This window comes from Micropterus dolomieu, linkage group LG19 (assembly GCF_021292245.1).
Source record: "Micropterus dolomieu isolate WLL.071019.BEF.003 ecotype Adirondacks linkage group LG19, ASM2129224v1, whole genome shotgun sequence".
NCBI classification, from domain to species: Eukaryota; Metazoa; Chordata; class Actinopteri; order Centrarchiformes; family Centrarchidae; genus Micropterus; species Micropterus dolomieu.
This window is the reverse complement of record NC_060168.1, coordinates 7,032,794-7,043,739: the sequence shown is the minus strand read 5'-3', so window position 1 is coordinate 7,043,739 and position 10,946 is coordinate 7,032,794. Positions and strand designations below refer to the sequence as shown.

At 42.0% G+C, this 10,946-nt stretch overlaps 2 protein-coding genes across 6 annotated transcripts in view; both read right to left on the bottom strand.

Annotated features, from left to right (window-relative positions):
* The window catches only part of il1rapl2 (interleukin 1 receptor accessory protein-like 2), a 478,610-nt gene extending 470,711 nt beyond the window's left edge, over positions 1-7,899 (bottom strand). For all 4 annotated transcript variants that reach the window (XM_046030692.1, XM_046030693.1, XM_046030695.1 and 1 more), the window contains exon 1: positions 7,369-7,899. The gene's annotated coding sequence lies outside the window, so the exon portion shown is untranslated. The remainder of the gene's footprint in view (positions 1-7,368) is intronic.
* Positions 1-10,946, bottom strand: part of si:zfos-2326c3.2 (traf2 and NCK-interacting protein kinase) — a 594,814-nt gene that overhangs the window by 524,106 nt on the left and 59,762 nt on the right. The gene's annotated exons all lie outside the window — the stretch shown is intronic.

Below are 10,946 nucleotides of genomic sequence, written 5' to 3'. Positions count from 1 at the left end.
CAGCATGCTAACACAGTGACAATGCAAACATGTCAATATTAATCAGGCATAATGTATACCACGTTCACCATGTTTAGCATATCAGCATGCTAATATTTGCTAATTGGCGTGACAAACACAGTGTACAGCCAGCATGCTAACACAGTGACAATGCAAACATGTCAATATTAATCAGGCATAATGTATACCACGTTCACCATGTTTAGCATATCAGCATGCTAATATTTGCTAATTGGCGTGACAAACACAGTGTACAGCCAGCATGCTAACACAGTGACAATGCAAACATGTCAATATTAATCAGGCATAATGTATACCACGTTCACCATGTTTAGCATATCAGCATGCTAATATTTGCTAATTGGCGTGACAAACACAGTGTACAGCCAGCATGCTAACACAGTGACAATGCAAACATGTCAATATTAATCAGGCATAATGTATACCACGTTCACCATGTTTAGCATATCAGCATGCTAATATTTGCTAATTGGCGTGACAAACACAGTGTACAGCCAGCATGCTAACACAGTGACAATGCAAACATGTCAATATTAATCAGGCATAATGTATACCACGTTCACCATGTTTAGCATATCAGCATGCTAATATTTGCTAATTGGCGTGACAAACACAGTGTACAGCCAGCATGCTAACACAGTGACAATGCAAACATGTCAATATTAATCAGGCATAATGTATACCACGTTCACCATGTTTAGCATATCAGCATGCTAATATTTGCTAATTGGCGTGACAAACACAGTGTACAGCCAGCATGCTAACACAGTGACAATGCAAACATGTCAATATTAATCAGGTATGATGTACACCATGTTCACAATGTTAGCATATTAGCATGCTAATATTTGCTAACTGGCATGGCAAACACAGTGTACAGCTGAGGCTGATGGGAATATCATTAGTTTTGCAGGTATTTGGGCACAAACCAAGACAAGACAGACAAGACGGCACTAGATGAAAAGTGGGACAGAAATGTACCAACTGTCTTGGCAATCCATCCAATAGTTGTTGACACACTCAAAACCACATTCCAAGCTCACGGCGGTGCTAGAGGAAAAGTCATTAAGATTCATCCCCTGACAAACATGCATATCCAGTTACCAAATCCAATGTATCTGGTAGGTTATAAGTGAAATATGTTATTTGTTGGAGGTGCTAGAATAAAGTCAGGGGATCACCAAGTTAGTAGGATTCACACTACCAATATTTCAGTCTGGACCAACGTGGTGGACTGACCATGTTAAGTCATCATTAGTACAACTCCAAGACCTTGTTTTTTAGGAAAGTATAATCACGGGTTGTTATAAGGGGTTTGATCAAATTGACGAATACTATTGTTTTCTTGGTAAGGACAATCTTGCATATGCATGTACAGTACAAACTTGTTTATTTATGAACGTAAAGTCATCTCATATCTCATGTGTCTGTGTGTGTGCGTGTGTGGATGCTCTGTTGAGTCCAGATTAGCTGAGCTGTGATGTGTTCCTTACAGGCACAGGACTGGCCCTGCTCCCATCACTACTGATGTGTGTTTCGGTTTGATGAGGGCATAATCCCCCCTTGAACACCCCACCCCTGCATTACCCATCAATGCCATCCACACCAACCCACAAACACACACGGTCAGCAAACATTGCATCAATTATTATAATTGTTAAATTAGCTCTGTTTAACCCCAGACTACCTCTTTCCATTTGCACACAAGAGAACCCTTACAAATCCATTCAAACACACACATTTGTTTTTATTTCTGCTGTAACCCTATTTAACCATTTCCCTACTGTTAGAAGAAGGGGAATTATGTAACTTAATACTTACGTAATTTAAATACTATAAAATAAGCTTGCTGCTTGCTAAGATTTTGTACTTTTAAGGTTTAACTCGATTCTTTCAAACAAGAAAATGTAAAGCTTGTGGGCATGCACTTTTAAAGAGAGGCTTAAATGTAGACAAATGTAACTTGAAAAAGCCAGCAGCAAGACAGAGTACTTTGGTATTGCTTCGTTGCGAAGGTTTCTTCCACTTTTCCTACCCAGGACTCAGAAGAAAAATGTAGTCTCACTCTGGGATCCAGTCTCATTAAAGCATATTGCCTCTTTTGTCAAGTGACGACACGCTAGAATGAGGCCTGCGACCAGAATGTCTTACACAAGGACAGTTAATAGCCGAGGCCCAGACGCTGTGACCAGCAGGATGAGTAATGCTGCAAGGAGCACTGGTGTCTACTTCAGGCAGAAGAAACACTAAACTACTAAATGACACTGCGGCTCCAGAAGTATGTGTTAATTCTGAAGCCTGGACGGTAGAAAGTGTGTTGTCCCATTCGCGTCAAGGCTGAAACATCCATACAAGTCATGACAATCTTCAAAACCTTTTTACATTTGTGTTGAGGTTAATTAATCTAAGTCAGAGCTCACAGACACAAACACGCTCCTGGAGGTCGTCATGTGGAGTACACCAACCTTCAACTGGATGGTCTTCAAACCCTCATGTCAGCAGGCATCCACCCTGCTGACTATGAGCAAGACACTGAATCACTGAATCCTTATCAGCTGCAGGGCTCCTATCTGAGCTGAGTCTGACCTCCACACAGATTGGAGCTGACCTACAGGCACTGTAACAATTCCATAACAACGTGCATTACCATTATTTGTTGTAATAGCAGCAGTAGTAGTACTTTTTCGTCTTCTAAATCCTTCTGACTTTTTATGTATTACAACACACTATATTCATACAATTGTTCTCCAACTGGGAGAAAATATGCTAATTCTTTATCTTGCAAAAGTGAGACAAGAAGATTGATACCACTCTCATGTCTGTCCGTTAAGTAAGTAGCTGGAGCCAGGAGACGTTTAGCTTAGCATAAAGAATGGAAACAGGTTGTGGTTTTACAGACTATGCTGAACTATTTAATGGATGGGTGCCATGATTTCCTAAAATCTCTGCTGGTTTCCTGGATTCAAGGTGCTGGTAGGCAGAAACTGTTTCCCCTCTTCTTTATATTAGCTTCGTATTTATTAAACAGATCTGACAGTAGTATTGATCATCTCATCTAACTCTTGGCTAGAGAGCAAAGAAACCTATTTCCAAAAATGTTGACCATTATTTTAACTGACACTACATGCTTGTATGACTTCTGTGTTCATAATTTTAAGTTTATTAAGTTTAATCAACTAGTCACCATGTGGACACTCACACTGAATGTTTGGTCTGATTGGTTTTGTACATTAGCAACAATCGTTTTCTTTATACAAGGTTACTGTGCCCTCAAAAACCTTGACAAAAAGCAGAAAGGCAGCATTGCTTTGTACAATTGTACTTTAAACAGAATATATCCTGCACCTAATTACAAACTGTTATAGTAAACAACTTTTTAAATGAATCTGACTTGACTGGCATGGCCTTGCCATTTCCAGTAAGTCTCGATAAAATGTGCTAGTATTTCAGATGTTCAATATGCAACTAATCACCAGGCAGAATGTATTTCTTCCTCTTGCCAAAATGCCATTGAGCAGGTTCTTTCATATGACACAAAAATAAAGACTCTTTGATCATTTCAGCACGCATGTAATTAAATTATCCCAGAGTTTTGCAGAAGTGTGAGGATTCCTACATTGTATGACATCACTTTGATCAAAATTGCTCTTTGAAATGTTGCAATACGCAAGTCTTAATAGTTTCACACATGTCAAGCGGCATACAACTGATCAGAGGTTTCTATGTAAAACAGAAGCCGTATAATCAGAGCCTCAGAGAACCACGGAGCTCCAAAGAAACTAAAAAAGTGGCAAAAAAGCAGCTGGGTTTCTATTGTCACTGACATATTTTATGTTTTGCAATTAATTCCAATGGATTTTACCTTATTGGTGTAGCCATTTTTCAATCTGGACATGAAACAGAGTCATATGAGTAAATGTCAGCTGTCATTTCCAAAGAAAAAAGCCAACAATGCCAACAAACACCAGTAAGCAACATTTTGCATTGAATGTAATGCTTCCTTTCTGCTATTTAGGAAGCAGTTTGTATTTGGTTCTCAAGTTTTCATTTGCTGGTTTTTCAGAGGTTTCCAGTAACAGACCAAAAACTAGACCACGGTAAGAATAATTGGTGCAAACAGGCTGAATCTACGATATTTCAAATCTAGACTAATGCAGCTTATAGCTCTTCAATAGCATCCTCCTGTCTCTCTCCCCCTCTTTCTTTCTCGTTCATCCTCCTGTCCTCTCAGCCAGTCTTCCCCTCTCGTATATTTCCTCTCTGCGCCTCGTCATCCCTTACACAATTTATGGATCTCTCTCTCCTCTCCCTTCTCTCCTGGCCTCATGTCTCTAAATCTATCCTCCCTTTTTCATTCACTATATCACCACTCCTCTCCTTAAGCCACTCTACCTTTAATCCTTTTCCTTTCTCATCATCCTCCTTTTTTCCCCACTTTTCCTTCCTTGTTCCTTGCTTCCTACATCCCTGGTATCCTCTTTATTCATTTTTTTGTCTTTTAGTTCATCCCTCCTCTTCACCTTAATGGGTTCACTTTAGTTTAAATCTCAGACATGTTATTATTTTACAGATCAACAGTTCCACTGAGCAGATTTTTTATGTGGTGTTTGTACAGATATGTAGATGATCACATGGACAGGGGGATTAAAAACATTTAAAGAAACAACTACAACTTTGGCCCTTCGATGGACTGGCGACTTGTCCAGGGTGTACCCTGGCTTTCGCCCGATGTCAGCTGGGATTGGCTCCAGCCTCCCGCAACCCTGTATGCAGGATAAGCGGTTGACGATGGATGGATGGATGGACGGACTACAACTTTTTAAATTTGGTTCACTTCATTCCAGTGGCTTGGCAGGGATTCAGTCTTTCACAGGAGCACCAGGTGACGAAATGAATTACTTTTACCATGGAGCAATTATAATAGAGAGAACAGCAGTGACTCCTTCTGCACTACGCTCCTCTTCTCTCATCTTCCTCCTTTTTTTATCTCCTGACCTGTCATCTGTCATCATCTCCCACTCTCATTCTACCTGCCTGCTGTGAGTACATTTCTCCTCTTGTTTCTCATCCCGTCTTTCATCTCTACTTTTTTCTTTTCTCTGTATTCTTGTTCTGTCATCGTCCTCTCTGATGGTGGAACATTTAGTCGTAGCCTGCTGCACTTTAAAACTAAGTGAACTACATGTGACTCTTGTTTTTGCTGACCTCCAGTGGTTTAACTTCTCACCTTGCTGCAGTGATGTACAGGTGGACTTGGGGACCCACTGACACCGCAGTTGGGTGGAGTTACAGGTGCAACAGACCACAGCCACCCAACTTTACGTATAGTCCTAGCTCCACCTCAATCAGTTACAATAGTAAACTGCATTTGATTGATGCATCTGTATAAACAATCTATTAATGCATGTGTGCAGCCGTGTAAATCACTTGTCCTGTGGTCTCCTTTGACACAAAAATCTGAAAACAAAACTATATTTTTTGGTTTCAAATTCATTTGAACACTATTTTCTAATAATACTCCTGCACTTTTACTAAAGAAGGTTGTGAATGCAGGACTTTTACTTGTAATCAAGTACTGTTACGTCTTTCCTGTCGTCCCTGCATGCGTGCTGTACACACCCCCTGCTCCCCATGGTGTTAATAGATGGCCAGTGTTGGTCAGCGTGACGAAGGCATTCTGCTGCCAGTCCATCTACCTGCTGGTCAGATCTATACGACAGCGGTTTCACACTATAAATCAACACACACACACACACACACACACACACACACACACACACCTGCAGGCGCTTGGTCCCCCTTCATTCTGACGATTGATGCACACCTCGCTGCTAAACGGCCGAGATAATTAAACCCCACGCATCCCTCCGCTGTGTGTGTAGGTGTGTGCGTGTGCTACAATGGAACAGCAGGGCATTCAAACACACACACACACACACGATTAGACAACACACATCCAACTCTGTCTTCCTCTCTCTGCTCTTCTCTCACACACATACAATTACACTACAAGCACTCACTTTTTGTTGCATTCCTACACACACACACACACACACACACACACACACACACACACACACACACACACACTCTCTCTCTTTCTCTGCACACGCTCACAGAGAGAAAAAAAAGATGGAGATGGAGAGAGAGGGCAGGAGGGAGGGAGAGAATGCACCTGCTGGGCTGTAAAGCACTCAGACAAACAGTGTCTGTGTTTGGGAAGACTTGAACAAATGGGAAAATTATACAGTGGAACCAAAACGGCACACTTTCACCCAAAGGTGCTTCACCCCACGAGGCTGACGAGAATTCTTGGAGCATATATCCCCTGCTAATTTTTGTGTTCAAGTAGAGTGTGTGTCTAAATTCGTACACAGATCAGTTTATGTAAAGGCATGGATGGATTACTGAACGGACCCTAACAGGCACAGGTTCAGGGGCCCAAGGTGTCTGTGGCCCCCATCTGGTTAGAGGGACTGTTAACATTTTATTTTATTTTTGGAAAGTTTATCAGAAAAATACAAAGATGTGAAATGACCGCTTGAAAACAACCATAAAGAGAGGCAACAACTACAAAAAGGCAAAAAAAAACAAAGACTGGACATTGCAACAAAAAGATGCCAGACATTTAAAAAGAGACGTAAACCACCCAGACCCAGCAAAACGTAGCTGTGTTGTGGGGCTTTTACATGTCTGCACTCAGGGGCCAATTGTTCATAAGGAATGAATGTGTAACGGTGGAAAAGGAACAGGAGGGATTATCACAAGACAAATAACTTATTTTCTGCATCTTTAGCTGACTTTGGGTGTGTTTATTCTGCACTACATCTCTTGCTGAACGCTCCTGTTCTTCTCTTGGGAGACTGTCTTTTAGCCGTAACGCCGGGCTTTTAGCGCACTCATGTTACTTCGTACACACGCATGCAGTTTGATGAATGAATCATGAGCAGCCGGATGGCCTTATGGTGAGTTCAAGGACCAAAGCAGTCGAATCAAAGTGTTGAAAGAGCTGACTTCTGTCAGTCTAAGTTCAAAATCTCGCTTTTTGCGGCCTCTCGCTAATCCATGGACACACACACACACACACACACACACACACACACACACACACACACACACGTGCTCGCTTCCTCTCACTCGTGCGTAAAAACGCTCTCACCGCCACCCGGTCTCTCACCTCTCACATACACCCACGAACCAGGCGCGCGCGCGCACACAGTCGAGCGAATAACTCTCTGTCGCTTCCTTTCTTCTTCTCTAACACACAGGCAAACACACGCTGCACAAGCAGCCCATTAGGTAAACTCGTCACACACGCGTAAAATCGGAGAGCGGTGATCTTCTCACCTGGTGTACTGGAGTAGGCTAGCTAATCCTGAATCCAAGCGACGCTGATGACAGAATCTTGAAAATGTCAAAAATGTGCTGAAATAATCCCTCTTCTGGCTCCTCTCCTTGTGTGTCTCCGCTGTCAGGTGCTGCCAAATTTCTCAGCTCTCCAAACTGGCAGGACGAAAGGTAGATAAATGAAAGGCTAGATGAGGTCGTTTCTTCTCCTCTTCTCTGCCAAAAAAAGGGACATTTACAGCCTTTAACATGAAAGTCTTGCCTGCTGCATAAGAATGAAATCCTTTTCCTCTCCCTCCTTCACAAAGATGTTGGAAAGCTAAGTCTGCTCCAACCGCAGCTACGCGTCCTGTCCCTTTCTCTCCGCTCTCTTTTCTGTCTCCTCAGCCCTCTGTCTATCCCACTCCTTTGCTTCAGGACGGGATGTAAGACAGAGGCAAGTAGGTAGACCTCCGTGTTCAGTCTGTCTCTGCCCGGGCAGTGGTGTGGAAGAGTCGCTCTACTTTGCGCAGCCAAAAATAACTTCCAATCTCCAAACTGGAATCCCGCGAAGCCCTTGCACTATAACAATCCCTATTAAATTCTTATAATAATTTCACAGTTGTGGCATATTATCAGTTTATAGTCATTATTATAGTACTTTATGGTACTTTCTGCCCATGTGCTACCTTGTAATATTCCTGCTGGAGCTTTAATGTAGCGGCGGTACTCAGTGTGAGTACTTCATATTGTGTCTTTTATGATAGAGTGCGTCCATGTAATATTCCTAAAGGGCATACAATATTGAGGTAATCAATCATTAGAGTGCCACTGTGCAGGCTGGTGTCGTCGATATATTTGTCAATCAAGTAATCAATCCGGAGGTGCTGTTGCAGATGCGTCGTGTTATGCCAAAAGCTGCAGTGCAGGATTCACTTCCCGTCTTAAAATCCCCCACAAGTCCAAGTTTGCCGGGTGATAACGGCCGACAGTCAACCAGTCAATCTGCGGATCAATAAAAGCAATCAGTCCACATCCAGTAGTCTACAATAGAAAATGTGAGATTTCAAGGCAACGAGTCTCCTCTTTCTGTCCTAATCCATCCGAAAAAACATTTCTGGAAATAAAAGACCACGCATGTTCTCCATTTCTCTCCTCCGTTTCCTCCTCTTTTCTCTGTCCTTCTTTACTTTCCTCTCTCTCACTCTCCAGAAACACGTCCCTCACAGGTCAGAGTACTTTACCCTCATTCTCTTCTTGGATGTGGTCCCGAGCTGCACTCCTCGGCCAAAATCACAAAAACAAAAGTCCACTTGAAATGACTTTTGGAAATCCTCCTGGCAGCGCTGGAGCAGCGGGAGAAGGAGACGCGCGAAGCCTTGAGCTGCTTCTTTTGGGTTCTCCTCCAAGAGGAGTAAACGAGGAGGAGGGGAGGAGCTGGGTCTCCCAGGTTTCAGCAACATAAAAGACAGAACGACTGAGAGAGAAGAAAAAGATATGTGGAAACCAGATACCACTCCTGTGATTAAAACAGAAAAGAGAAATCCCACTTTTGACTCGGTGGCCGAAAAAACTGGAGAGAAGGGGAAAAAAGATCAGATGCGCCTTATTTTCCCTTCTGGAAATAAAATACCTACTCGTTTCCCCTCAGACACTTCACCACCTGGCCAAGGACGGATAGATAAGATACATAATATCTGCCATTTCTTGCGGAGGCTTTTATCCAAAGTGCCTTGAGAGACTACAAGAGAGTGCAGAGCAGCCGGGATGGGGTGGGGGGGGGGCTGTGGGCAAAGAAATTAAAGAAATATCCTTCCTCCGTGCGTGTTGATATTCAAACCGGCACGTATTTCCAGATTCCAGATAGTTTGCTGTACTAGATAAAGAAGAAATGACTGTGTTGTTGGAGATAAGACACCAACAGAAATGAATGGGACAGGCAGCTGGCTGCTTCATTCCCCGCGTGAAGGGCGCTGTTCCTTCAGCACCACGAGACGCGCACTCACTCACACACACACACACACACACACACACACACACGCTTAAAGTGTGTTATAAACAATATAAAAGTTGAAAATGCAACTACATTAAAATAAGAAAATCTAAAGATCTCTCTCTCACTCGGGGTGTGTGAGTGAGTGAGTTTTAAGCCATATTCTTGTTTTCCTCCTCTTTTATTTCACTTTTTTTATTGACCAGAGCAAATGACAATTTGGGAAGGGGTTAAGAGAGAGAAGGGTCGGCAAAGAATAAGAATAAGACAGGAGCTAAGTAACAGACAGAGAGAGAGAGTAAGAGAATATGCAAGTGTTGCTGTTGGTCTTTATTTATTTATTGGTGGGTCAGGATGTTGAAAAGTGCCGCTTTGTTGCCCCCTTTTGGTAGCAGAGAGAAATTGTCGGAGGAGAAGAAGGGAGGAAGGGGATCACTGAAAGAACCCTTTAAAAAAGCAATAGGGGTAAATCAATGTTAAAAGCTGTGAATAAACAATTTAATAAAATGAAATTACATTGGTACCTCTTATCTGCTAAATGTGATATAACAAGGAACCATGTATCTGATGTCTGTGAACAATTCAGATAGAGAGACAGAGAGACAGACAGATAGACAGATAATGTGGTAATGTAAAGAACAACATTAGTTTTATTGAAAAGTAATTGAATGAACAGATGAAACAGATACATGTAAATTAAAATGGACTAAGTGGCTCATGTAGACAACAAGATGTATGTTTCAGATCTTCAAAATGTACATGGAGATGTGTAAAAAGACCACACACTGAGTTGATTAGAGAATTATTTATGGGATTAAGCCCTTCAGATCTTTTTTCCCCAGGAGGGTCAAATCACACTCTCTTGAAAAATAAAAATGGAGTTGCATTGGGTTTTGCCCGGGTAGATTTATTCATACTCTCAAACAAAGTCTCTCACAATCAAAAATTTTTTTTTACATGGTATACATTTAGTTACATAGTTTGTCCAGAATGACTTTCAGGGCAGCTTAATATGTCAGTGCCTTTGAAAACAGTTCAAAATGAGTCATAAAAATGACCTGACATTGCTAGGGTTAAGGTTTGACACAAACTTGGTAAGGGTTGTGGAAAGATGGTTTGCTAGGAAGACCTTTGTCATCGTGAAAATAATTAAAGGGAACGATCAGGGTCATGGTTTAAACTTGAAAGAAACCAACACTGACTGCAGGTAGGAAACGGTGTCAAATTCTGATGATTGGTTGATCCATCCGTCCACTTGAACTAAACTCGTGTTGTTTTAAGGCATTTAACAAAATCATCCTGAATCACTAGTGGCTTGGTTACCGCACGATGCAATAGACCAACTCAGAATTTGAACGGTCAGACATTTTCATGGACAACTCAGGAAGGAAGGAAGGGACTTCCTCATTAACCTTTGTGCAGAGGGGCACCACTCACAGATGGTCAGCAGGAGCTGTCTTGAAGGTGAGATTACATGTCTGACAAACAGGTAAGACATTCAAAAAACATGAGGCTACACATAAATAACCCTCCATCCAGCCCCTCATTAAAAATGTGCATTTGAGCAGTCTTGCAAACTGTACAGCTGTAGCTCAAGGAGGAAGTA